This window comes from Notamacropus eugenii, chromosome 6 (genome assembly GCF_028372415.1).
Source record: "Notamacropus eugenii isolate mMacEug1 chromosome 6, mMacEug1.pri_v2, whole genome shotgun sequence".
Taxonomy (NCBI): Eukaryota; Metazoa; Chordata; class Mammalia; order Diprotodontia; family Macropodidae; genus Notamacropus; species Notamacropus eugenii.
The window spans coordinates 258,428,901-258,442,201 of NC_092877.1; the positions used below are offsets into that span (position 1 = coordinate 258,428,901).

General features: G+C 37.5%; 1 long non-coding RNA gene across 1 annotated transcript in view; it reads right to left on the bottom strand.

Annotated features, from left to right (window-relative positions):
• LOC140511363 (uncharacterized) overlaps positions 1 to 12,232 on the bottom strand; it is a 133,021-nt gene extending 120,789 nt beyond the window's left edge. Inside the window, exons 1-2 of the long non-coding RNA XR_011969517.1 lie at positions 12,163 to 12,232; positions 10,872 to 10,964 (exon numbers count right to left, since the gene is read on the bottom strand). This is a non-coding gene — a long non-coding RNA (uncharacterized lncRNA). The remainder of the gene's footprint in view (positions 1 to 10,871; positions 10,965 to 12,162) is intronic.
• Positions 12,233 to 13,301: the final 1,069 nt, after the last annotated feature.

Below are 13,301 nucleotides of genomic sequence, written 5' to 3' on the forward strand. Positions count from 1 at the left end.
TCTCATTTTAACCTTAAAACAACCCTGGGAAGGAGGTACTATTATAATCCCCATTTTATGGATGAGGAAACTGAGGCAGGCAAAAGTTAAATGATTTGCTCAAGGCTGCACTGCTAGTAAGCATCTGAGGCTGTATTTGAACTCAGTCTTTCTGACTCAAGTCCAGTGTTCTATACACTTCACCACTTAGCTCCACTAGAAAGTTAGAAAGTTAGTTCCTGTACTTTTAGTACTTGGATGGGAGAGGGAGGAAGACATTTTCTAAATACACCAGTAGACAAAAGACAACAATATTAACAACACAGTAATATCATTCTTTAAAGGGGACAAATATCTTCCTCCATGATAGACAATGTTGTTAGGCAGGCATTGTGAGAATTATTACTCCCATTTTATTGATAAAGAACCAGAGGTCAAGATTTAAATGACTTGCCCAAGATCTTACAGCTTTGTAAGTGTCACAGTCAGGAATCACCTGGTCCCGTATTTTCTGCCTTTATGTGCCGGAAGGCATTATATTGGTAGCCTCTTTTTGTTTGAAATAATATTTTATTTTTCCCCAATTACATGTAAAAATATTTTTAGCATTCATTTTTTTAAGTTTTGAATTCCAAATTCAATCTTTACCTACCACTCCTTCCCCTTCTGCCAGACAGTAAGCAATCTCATATAGATTATACATATAGAGATAGCCTTTTGCAAAAGAGAAGAAACTATCCTATGCTACATCTCTATAGAGGAATGGAGAGCCCCTTCTCTATCAGGAGAGGAATGTATATTCCCTAGATGCCTATCACTTTATGTCTTCTTTGGAATATACAGTGACTTCACAGGAGTCTTTCCATCATTGTTTGATCTCACCCAGTCCCACTCATATCCCATGGAGGTCAATTCTGGGTCTCAATAATTTTTCTAGATTATATAGCATCAATCTAATCCTAATTATTAGGGATGAGAAAATGGGAGGCATTCTTCCTGAATAAAAGTGTTGCAGCAAGATTATTTCAAGACCCTGTATTTCCCCAGTTGCTTCCTCTAGAAGGGGAGCTTAATCTTTTATATGTCATGAACCCCTTTGGCAGCCAGTGGATTTCTTCTTAGAATAATATTTTAAATCCACAAAATAAAATATGTAGTATTGCAAAGGAAACCAATTGTATTGAAATTCAATTATCAAAATGTTATAAAAAACACAAATTCTTAAAACTGAAGTTAAGAACTCTTGCTGTACTGGGAGCTTTAGAATACATATTCAGATGAGTCTATGGATGAAACTAAGTTCTTCTCTTGACATTCTCTTTCAACTCCTGAAAAAAAGTGACCATCTCATGACCAGTCAATTAATTCTTCCCTTTCTATAGCTAGGCACACAACCCAACTGTGGAATACAAAGCTTTGGATTCTGCTCTGCTGGGGATGTGAAGGAGTAGCGCTATTGTCTTTGAACCTGAACTCCAGAGTATTGGCTTTAAAAGGAAACTAGAGACTCACAACACATTTGTCAATGAGGGGTGGGGGTAGAGGGGCCTGGCCATGAGATCCCATCAGATTGTGGAGGGTTGAGCTTTTCCATGTAATGGATACTGAAGAGACTTTTCCTAGTGCTTCCTATTTCAAATTCACATCTTTTCAGTACTTGGGAAAGAGCCGCAGATGGGACTGGGCTTTTCATAATCAACATAAAAGGGTGTGTAACACTAGTTCTTATAACTGCTGCAACCCTACTATTTTCTCAAGAAAGAGGCAGCTACCTTCCATCCTAGTTATAGGTAGGAAGCATTGATGGCCATTTCCAAATTCCAAGGGACTCTTCTTGGTAATGGGCATGTTAGACTTTAGAGTGCCATGTGAAGATCTGAAGTAGATGTGAGAGCTCTGACTTGTCACCCCCATTGCAGTTTCTCTGGCTCACCCTGCTGATGGTCACATGGGATCACAGGATCACGGGATTAGAAGAGACTTCTATTTCAACATTCTCATTTTACAGATGAACAAATTGAGGCCCTGAGAGATTAAATGACTTACCCAAGATCACACAGGCACCAAGTAACAGAGCTGAGATTTGAACTCAGGTCTTCTGATTTCCTTTGACTCAATGTCCAGGGTATTTCCATCGTACCACCCTCTTTCCTTCTAGATTAAGGTTAACTGAATTGTAAAGTAAAAATTTGCATGTTATTTTGTAAAAAACATATATCACAGCCTCACTATAATGCACCTTTTAATGTTCCATGCCATGGAACCACCCTATAAAATGAAAATACACATAATGCAGTACTTTTAGAACTTTAGGAACCAAGCCCTTTTGGATGTGGATCCATAAGGATAAGCTTTATATCAAATTCTTCTCTATAATTAATATTGTGAAAGTGAGGTCTAAGTGACCCAGGTTCATCATTCCAATATGTAGGTGCCTGACTTAAAGCCTGTTTGGTCACTCCCAAGCTTGGCCTGGTCTAAAAATGCTGCTGAGACCTCTATGGCTCTTTGTTTTTAGCTCGTAGTGGCCAGGTTTTTTATAATTGAAGGGTGAAGTGGTAAATGGATGAGGGGGAAATAATAGTTCTGATGATTAGGGCTCAGCTCCAGTGAAGCTGAAGGCAGAGGATTAAGCTGTTAATTGTAGTGAAGCCTTCCCCATGCAGGGCAGCTCTATGCTTCATTAGACTTGAGAGTTTAACCATTATAGATGCAATATTGACTGGGATGGGAGCTTAGCAACTTAGATTAGCAACATATGACTTGTTCATTTGGAGCAAAGCTAGCCACAGGGATTCTTAGCCTAGGATTAGAACAGCGGGAGAAAAAAAAATTTACACAGACCCAAATCATTCTGTTGGGAGAGTGGACTCTCCATGTAGAAGCTTCATATTTCAGGATAGCTATGCAAGAAACTAACAGTTTATGAAAATCCTAAGAAATTTTTTAACAAGTTTGTAACTTGGTTGTTTATATAAAGAGAAGCAGTATGGGTTAAATCATTATAGAACTTGTTTCAGAGCCAGGAAAAAGAGGCAGGATCACCTTCTACTTTTGACACAAATGAATTGTGTGACTGGTCAAATTACGTAACCTCTCTTAAGACTACAAGTTGCCAAAAAAGGTTCTGATAAGCATTGGTAAAGGGAGTTTCCTCTGCCAACGTAATCTCAATATAAATCTGCAATTTCCCTCTGCCAACGTAATCTCTGGGCTGGATTTTTAAAAATATATAATTAATTAATAATATTGTTATTACTTAATAAAAATATAGAATAAATAGTGTAAATAATTATTAGTCCTTGGAATTCCTGGTTTTTGCCAAAATTTTCATGGTCAAGTGGTTCTCCCAATGACCAAGTTCATTCTGTATGTGTCATAATCTCACACACACATACACACATATATACACACATTTATATATACACATATGTGTATATGTGTGTGTAAATATGTATGTATGAATGTGTGTGTGTACATACACATGTAATAGATAAGAGTGTTGGAGTCAGAAAGAGCTGAATTCAAATTCCATCTCAAGCATTCACAAGCTGTGTGACCATAGACAAACTGTTTATCTCTCTTGGCTTCAGTTCCTCATCTTAAAAATTTGAGGTTGAACTAAAAGGTGTCTAAAGTCCGTTGTAACTATAAACCTATGTTTATAAAAGTCTAAGTTTGACTACCAGGACAAATTCCAAGTCACTCCAAGTACTTACTTGGTTGATGTGAATATGTAGAAAAGATCTATTCTGATCCACAGGTGCTGTGTGAGAAATTTTCTTTAAATTCAGCTCAGGCTCAAAGATTCTCAGAGCCCCTGGGATTTAAGAACAAACTTCTATTTGGCATTTGAAGTTCTTCATAACCTAACGTCAATTTTCATTTCCAGCTCCCTTTCATAGTCAGTTACCGATCACCAACTATTGATTAAGCCCTTGACATATGTGAGACCCTAAAGCTACAAAGACAGAAGTCAAATAGTCCTTGCCCTTAAGAAGATGTCATTCAAAAGGGGAAGATAAAATGTACACATGTGAAAGTCAGGGGAACATAGGTTTAGGGCTGGAAATGACCTTTGGGGCCATCTAGCCCATAATCCTTTCATTTTATAGATGAGGAACTGTTATGTTCTTCCTTCATTGCCAAAGAAGACCATGCCATCAGAGAAGTGATGATATGACTTGCACTTGACTGTGTTTTGAGTGAGGGAGGACTGTTCAAGCCTCACTTCTCCTCTGGAGCTGTCTGAATCCAGTGACCAGATCTTCATCAGGATGACTGGAGATGGCCCAGGATGCAATGGGAGATGCACTTAAGAGAGATGGTTATTTACCTGAGATCTTGTAGCAGTGAAGTCTATGAGGTGTGTTTCCAGGTCTTCCTGGTCTTCCAGATCTCAGCCATGGATTCATGGTCCATTTCTGACATGTATTGACTGTGACCCTTTCACTACCTTAGCATTTTAACCAACTCTCTAAGATTATCTTGTAGAGAAGGTGACAACCTGCTGCTTGCTGAATTGGCTTTCTGGTTATTTATCATACACAATATTCTATTATTTCTGTGCCCTTCCACTAGCTTCCCCCATGACCCTGGGCAAGTCACTTAACCTTTTTTGCACCTCAATTTGCTCAACTCTAAAATGGAGATAACAATAGTGCCTATTTCACAGAGTCATTGTATAGATCAAATGTGCTAATATTCGTGGTGTTACTGCTGAGTTCTTTCTTGTCTGGTTCTTCATGACCTTATTTGGGGTTTTCTTGACAGAGATATTGGAGTGCTTTACCATTTTCCTTCTCCCACCGATTTTACAGATGAGGAAACTGATGCAAACAGGATTAAGTGAGTTACTAGGATCACACAGCTAGTTAGAGTCTGAGGATGGATTTGAACTCAGGAAGATGAGTCTTCCTGATTCCAAGCCTGGTGCACCACTAGTGCCTGTCCCAGAGAAGGTACTTAATATATACTTTTTCCTTTCCTTCCCCATGTCTGGAATATACTCCTTCACCTCCACCTCTAATCTCTTTGCAAACTCAGTTCAAGTACTACCTTCTACCTGAAGTCTTACCTATTATTCACAGCTTCTAGTATATCCCTTCCCATTATGTTGCATGTATTTTGCCATATTTTGTATTATTTATAAGTGCATATCTATATTTATCTATATACACATATATGAATATATGTACATATGTGTATACACACATATGGTCTTCCTTAACAGGATATTAGTGCCTTTTATGGAGGAACTCATATTTGTTTTTGTATAATTGTAATAAAAGCTTACTGCCTGACTGATGGGTTGGAATTTCAGACTGAATTAAAATTTCAGAGTTCCTTGGAGCTAGTCAAAGATTCTTAGGAGAGGCCCAGAATCCATCTGGTCTTCTGGGATTCCCAAGACTGGGAACTAACATGTCCTGAAGATAGGAAAAAAAATGGCCCTAGGTCTACTCTGGCTTCTGTGGAATGGTCCTAAGATCTCTACCAGCACCCACAAGTATGTATACTCTGGGAACTCACTGAGAAGCTTGGGGCCTGCCAGAGTTTAGCAGTTTACAGGAGAAAACCACCTTTCTTAAACCAAGGGTAAAAGGAATTTAATGGGAACAGGTGTCCGGTGTCTGACAGAAAAACTTGGAGGTCAAAGTTCCTCATCTGCAAAAATGAGGAGGTTGGGCCAGATGGCTGCTAAGGTCCCTCCCTCCTAGGTCTAAATGTATGAGTATGATTTGCTAGTAATATGTCCTTTTCTATAGTTAAATTCCCTGAGTCCTTCAGGAAATGAACAACCAATTGATAGTTATTTTATGGGAAAGAATCTCTCTCAGCTTCACAGAAGTTAATGAAGCATGTTAAGGCAATAGTAAGAAAGTAAATTAATATTTAATTAAACATATCAGCATGTAATATATGCAGTGGAAGAGGTGGTAAGGTAGAAGGAAAGTGACACGAATATTATTGTCATTATTTTGCTCTATAACAAATAAATTCTGGGGCTTTCATTCCATCACCTTTACCTAGGTTTTAAGGCAGGAGCTTTAGGAAGTTGCGTCTATTGTTTCAAGCCTGGTAGACGCTATTTAGTACACTCATGACATTTTTTTCTCTTTCATTATCAGCATGTTCATCGTTATCGTTCTCTTCCTTATTCTCTTTCTCCTCCTCCTCCTTCTCCCCCTTCTCCCTCTAATCATCAGTATCAACATCGTCATTATCAGTTACCTGGTATCTACAAAGCATTTACTTTCTTTTTGAAACACGAGTATATGTAATTTCATTTAATCTTTACAAAACCCTCCCACTCCCCTTAAAAGAGAGGATAGCTTACTGTTGAGTACATTAAAACACAGGGAGGTTAAATGAGTTGCCCATGATTATCTTTGTGGGACAGCTAGGATAAGAAACAATGTGATACACTGGGAAGATTGGTGAATGAAGACCCAAAGGACCTGAGATCAAATTCCATCTCTTCTACTTAGTTTCTGTGTGACCTTAGACAAGTCACTTATCAAGATCTCAGTTTCTTCATCTGAAAAATTAGGAATTCAGTTAGAGGGCCTCTATAGTCCCTTCTCTAAATCTCCCCATTAGGAACCTTGAGGGTTTTCCCCTCCCAGTTTGATTTCTTGTTTTCGTTTTTTTTTTTTTCCTTCTATCATTAGAAGGGGCCATCCCCTGAGTAACTACTTAAAGAGGCCTATTCATTAGCCTAAAATAGCCAAGGTCCCATCTCTAGTCATCCTGATGATTATCAGGCCACTGGCCCCAGGTGGCTCTGGAGGAGAAAGTGAGGCTGATGACTTTGTACAGCCCTCCCTCCCTCAAATCAAAGTCAACTGCAAGTCATGTCATCATCTTGATGTCATGGTCCTTTTCGAGAATGAAGGACAAACACAACAACAACGAATGTCCCCAGTTCTAAGTCTATGATCTGGTGAATCTATTAACCTAAAATTCCTGGCTTCAAAGCCAGGCATTCACCTGAGGAGATAATGCAGGTTCCAAAGGGATTCTACTTGGGATCATAGGCTCTAGGACTTTAAGAAACTAGAGACCATCTAGTTCAAGCCTTTTATTTTACAGGTAAGAAAACTGAGGTGCTGAGGGCAGAAGGAATTTACCTTATGTTGTTCAGCTAACTAATGACAGAGCTAGGATTCTAACCCAGGTCCTCTGATGCCAAATCTTCACTAAGTGAACCAGTGAATATCTTACTATCTATTTAACACTTACTATGTATTTAACACTTTATAAAGAAATAGTCACCAAGCACCTATTATATGCCAAGTATTGTGCCAAGTTCTGGGGATAAAAAAGTATAATTAGTAAACACAAATATGTTAGAAAGCAAATACAAATAAATTTTCAGAGGGCCTTTAGAGCTGGGGGAGAACAAGAGTGACTTCATGCAGAAAGTGGAACTTAAGTTAAATCTAGAAGAAAACAATGGAATTTAAGATGTAAAGGTGGGAAAGAGTCAATTCCATGCATAGAGCACTACTAAGGCAAAGATGTTAAAATGGGACAGGCAGTTGGATGGTGCATCAGTTAGAGTGCTGGGCCTGGAGTCAGGAAGCCTTGAGTCCAAATCCAGCCTCAAACTTTACTAGGTGTGTGACCCTGGGCAAGTCACTTAGTCTCTGTTAGCCTTAATCCATTGGAAAATGAATTGGCAAACCATTTCCTTATCTTTGCTAAGAAAGACTCATAGACAGTATAGTCCATGGGGTCAAAAAGGGTTGAAAATGACTGAATAACAACAAAGGCAAAGATGTTGAGATGGGAGATGGAGTGTCATGTGTGAGAAAAGACAAGGGAACTAGTTTGGGCTGCATTGCAGAGTGTACAAAGGGGGAAAAATGTACATTTGATCATCTGTTTCTTCATCTGTAAAATAAAAGGGCCTTTGATGTTCCTTCTGGCTCTAATTTTATGACCTTATGATTATCAGAACTTTCAGAGGAAGAACAAAAAGGTTGGAAAAGATGTTTCAGAAGAGGTCAAAAGAGTTGAGATAATTGAGCCTCGGAAAATAAGAGCTATGGGCAAATGGCATCATAGTATTATATCTAATTATTATAGAGAGGAAGGTTGGCCTTAAATAAAGATGATCCATCTCTGAGAATGGCGGTACAAGAACAAATAGGATAAAGTCACACACTATATTCTAATCAACCCTCATGTCAAAGCTGGTCAGGATGGATGAACAACACCCTTCTAAAGAGGTATAAATAGTCTGTTTAGTTGATCCTGAAGTGCAGAAGGCAGAGACTTCATTGGAAACTTAATGGTGTCAGTCAGGTGGCACTCATCGGGTCACTTAAGAAGTGTGGCTGAAGTTAATGGCTTTTAAAAGATGAGTTCTTACTCAACCATCTCACACTGGTTATGGAAGTACTTACTGTGCTGCCCAAATTAATCTGAATGCTCACATTAATGTCCCTTCCTAACAACATCCTCTTTGGAGGTATTTCTGAAAATGTATTAGTAAACTAAATACTCACTTCTTCATCAACTTTAAATGTATATTCCTATCAGGTCTGATAGCGCACTAAACATCATATTCCATCTTGACTCCATAGGCATTTGTTGTCGGGCATTAAATGGAAAGAGCCACTGGCCCTGCAGTCAGGAAGATCTAAATTCAAATCTGATCTTAAACTCTTAAAAACTGTGTAACTCTGGGGAAGTCACTTAACTACTATTTGCCTCAGTTCCTCATCTATAAAATAGGGGCATACAGGAAAAAGACATGGAAAACCACTCTAGTATCTTTGTCAAGAAAATCCCATGGACTTTTGTCCTTGGGGTCACATAGAGCTGGACATGAGTGCACAACAACAACAGTGAAAAAGTGATCTAGAAAGACTGCTAGGATAGCATTTTCAAGCTGCTTAGTATGGGAGAATTTGAATGAATTGGCTCATTGACTGTTGGGCTTCTATATCCATATTGTACAATAATCTGTCTTTCTCCTATGGCTTTTATCCATTTTTTCTCATTGTCTTTATTATCTTATGGACTTAGTGTATGCCTATCCTTATTTTCACTAATTGTTTTTATAGATATCATATCCCTTTACTAGACTGCAAGTTCCATAGGGGCAGGGACTGTGCTACTCAAATTTTGTATTTCCCATGAATAGTACAGTGATTTGTACACAGTAGTCCATTACTAGAGGTCTACTGAATTACATTGAATTTAGAAGGAGGTAATGTTTACAATCTAGTATATGGGACATATAGTGGATTGGATTCACTGTACATTGTCAAACTTGAGGGCCTGAAGGTATAAAAGTGATTACAGAAAAAAATCTAAGGGGTTATCAGATACAGAGGGGGTGAGGCATCATGGCATAATGGAAAAATATTCAATTTGAAGTTAAAGGACATCAGTTCAAATATTAGTTGTTTCTTACTACCTCTGTGATCTTGGGGAGGTTACAATCTCTCCAGGTCTCCACTTCTTCATTATAAAGGGATGTCAGAGGACTAGATTAAACTGTAATTCCTTTTCTATATACCCTGACCCCTACCTTGTCTTTTACTCATTCCTTGATGTTGTGGGAATATATAGTCAACTACTATTATTATCATTGTTGCAACCTCCCTTCCTTGTTTTCTGCTCTTATCCCCCAAGATTTGATAGTTCTTCCCTGGTAGAGTTTTTTCATTTATCCATTAGTTCTTTACCTTAATATATTGAACCATTTCAAAAGTCTCTGACCCTTCGATCCAGCCTCTCTACTTTTTTTTTCTTTTCATTCTCTACTGAAAAACTGTAAAGATGTTTATAATATAAACAATAAAACTTTCTTCACAGGGAGAAGATGCATCGTAAGGAGAGAATGATGTTAGCTAACACATTTTGTTGTTGTTGTTGGAGCGATGATTTCATTAGTATGGGAAACTTGGGGGAAGAAATTCCTTCCCCTAATGGAGTCTAGTAAGTTATCTGCAATTAATAGTCATATAACATCACCTGATGTGCTGAGAGGTTTAGTGACTTGTCCATGGATATAAATCTACTATGCATCTGAGGCAGAATTCAAACCCAAGGCCAGTCTTCAATTCACCATGGACTTAGAGTCAGATCCAGAGTTAATATCCTGGCTCCATCACTAATTAAGTGACTTTGGACAAATGTTTTCACTTTGATTGATCTTTTTTATCTGTAAAATGAGGGGTTAGGCTAAGCATCCTTCTCACTTTAGATTCTATGATGCCAAATGATTACTAGTTGACTGATAATCCTAAAACAGATTTTTCATGGAAACACTTCTTTTCGAAATAAACATTGGAAAATATGCCACATCTTTTTTTCAAGTTGAGCCTTCTTGTATAAAAGACTGATGTGAAAATGCTTTACTTGATTGCACAAGTATAGACTCTATCAGATTGCTTACTGTCTTAGGGAGAGAGGGATAGAATTTGGAACTCAAAACTTAAAATTTTTTAAAAATTGTTTTAACATGTAATTGTGGAAAAATAAAATAGTATGCAAAAAAAGAGAAACAAATTATTTTAGGACCTTATGGTAATTACAAAAAGGAACAACATAGTAATAGAAAGACCCATGGATTATTTTTTTTCAATTCCATTGACTCTTCAAAAAAATAATTTCTTGATAAAGGTTTCTTTTAAATAAATTCCCTTTTCCACCACTTCTTTTTTTCCTTATTAGAAAGAAACCTGGTTAAGGAAAATTGACTAACAAAATGATCATATCTAATAGCTTATGCAATTTTCCTTATCTGCAGTCCCCCATCTCTTTATAGAGAAAAAGAATATTATGTATTTTTTAGAGACAGGATTGATCATGCAATGAATTGAAGTTTGGTTCTCTTTTAATGTTAATTTCATATATGTTATCATACTCACTACATGTAATGTTTATGTGGTTCTGCTTTCTTTATTTTGCATCAGTTCATCTGTCTTCCAATATTCTTCTCAATTCCTCATAGTCATAGCTTCCTGGGGCACAAAAATGTTCTATTACATTCATGTACCTTTTTATTTAACTTTTAAATTATGGAATACAACAAGCTTTTCCATAACAGTACAATAAAAAGAGATGATTGCACACAAAACTGCAAATCTACAATGCACAACTTGCTACTTCTTTCAAATATACCGCAATTTATCCACCTATTTCCTCAACTTAGAAGAACAACAAAAAGAGCTACCAGAAATATTTCAGGATACATCTTTCTGCTTTTGCCCTCCTTGGGTTATAAATCTGGTTGTGGAATCACTGGGTCAAAGGGCATTAAAAGTTTGGTGACTTTTCTTCTACAATTCAAAATTGTTTTCCAGAATATTTGTGCTAATTCATAGCTCTAATAGCAAATAACACTAGACTTTGAATCAGAAGATAAATTCAAATCCTAACTCATTCAAATTCTGTGGCCTTGGGAAATTCATACAATCTCTCTGGGCTCAGTTTTCTTACCTGTAAATTGAGAGGATTGGTTACATAAGACTTTTCTACTCTAAATTCTATGATACTCTGAATTCGTAGCTAAAATTTGAGTGTATAAGTTAAAGGAATTTGACAGCATGATGAAGAAAAAAGAGTCCAGGCCTAAGAATCAGGAGAACTCTGTTCTATGCTCAATCACAATGAATTCAATGACCTTGGAAAAGTTGCTTAACCTCATGAGGGCTCAGGTTCCTCAGCTATCAAATAAAGGGATTGGACTAGATGAACTTAAGAATCTAAAATTAGATGAGCCTATGAAATACTACATTTTATAGAGGAAGAGGAATTGAAGAAAACACTATGATGGTATCTTCGTGATTTATGGCTTTTGTTTCATGTATCCACACGTGATTGTGTGTGTGTATGTGTGTGTGGGGGGTGCAAAGGGAGTGAGGAGTGAGAACAGAAAGAGAGGAGAGACAGAGAGAGAGGAAAAGACAAAGACAGAGAGACAGAGAGAGATGGACAGAGAGAGAGACAGAAACAGAGAGATAGAGAGACAGAGAGATAGAGACAGAGAGAGGAAAGACAAAGACAGAAAGACAGAGAGAGATGGACAAAGAGAGATAGAGAAAGAGAAAGAAAAAGAGAGACAGAGAGAGATACGGAGAGAGACAGAGAGAGAGAGAGGTTCAGAAGGAAGGCACATTTTCAAATTACACTGCAAAGTTTCAAGGACTGAGTAGTCACCTTGGCATCCTCTGAAAGAGCCAAACTGGAGACCTAGGCCCATCCTTGTTGGAAATAGACTGGACTCTCTAATTGTAAGGAGAATATTGTTAAACTGGGGATGGCAATGTTGCCATGGGCCTATTATTCTATGACAACAAATTGTGTTCCATTCTATAGTAATGTAATCCAGGGAGCTGGCTGAATTTTATGGCTCTGGGTGATCAGACACATAAGCTCTGTGCAGATGTGCTTTAACAGATATCTATTTATACAAATCTGTACATGCATACACATAAGTTTGTATATATATGTATACATACTCTTGGATATGTATGATATTTTTTGTATTCCACATCTATTAGCTAGCTACAATCCTGCCAGACAATGGAATCAGCCAAACATCTGATTTGCCTTTAGCATTGACCTGTGGGGACTCAGGGATTAGGTGTCTTAGGGGACCTGTAATATGATACAGAGTCTTTCATCTCTAGGTCATTAGGAGTGAATCCAATCTAGGTTAATAATGATCAAAAATGATTATCATTTCATGGCTTCCTAATGTCTTCCAGGAAACAAGTTTATGTTCTGGTAGATTCCAGTCACAAAAGCTACAGACCTAACTAGTGCATTTTTTTTAAGTAGTAAAAAATGAATATATGAATTATATGGAAAAGAGGATCATATCAGAAATTATTTCCTCTGATCTGTACTGGGGGCATGAATGTGCTACTTCTGTTGTCCATGGGAAATGACTGTCTGTTATATTGTGCCATAAAACTGGACGTGCTGAATTCATTTGGCAAAACTCCAAAGCTACATAGGATGAGAAATGGGCCCTCTTTACTGACGAGAACATTCATGTGCAACATGGATGATTGCCTCTACATATTTTTAGAGAATATAGAACAAGAATAAGGAGAGATTAGAGTTTAAATCCTATTTCAGACACAAGCTAGGTATGGGATCATGAGCAGAATGCTATCTGCTTCATTTTCCCCATCTGTAAAATGGGGTTAATAAAATCTGTCATACTAACACAGAGGGTTGTTATGAAAATGAACTGAGGTATTGTATGTAAAATGCTTTGCAGATGTGAATTATGATTATGATATTTTGAGGGATATCTCAGAGAACATCACAAAGTTCCAACTATGTCC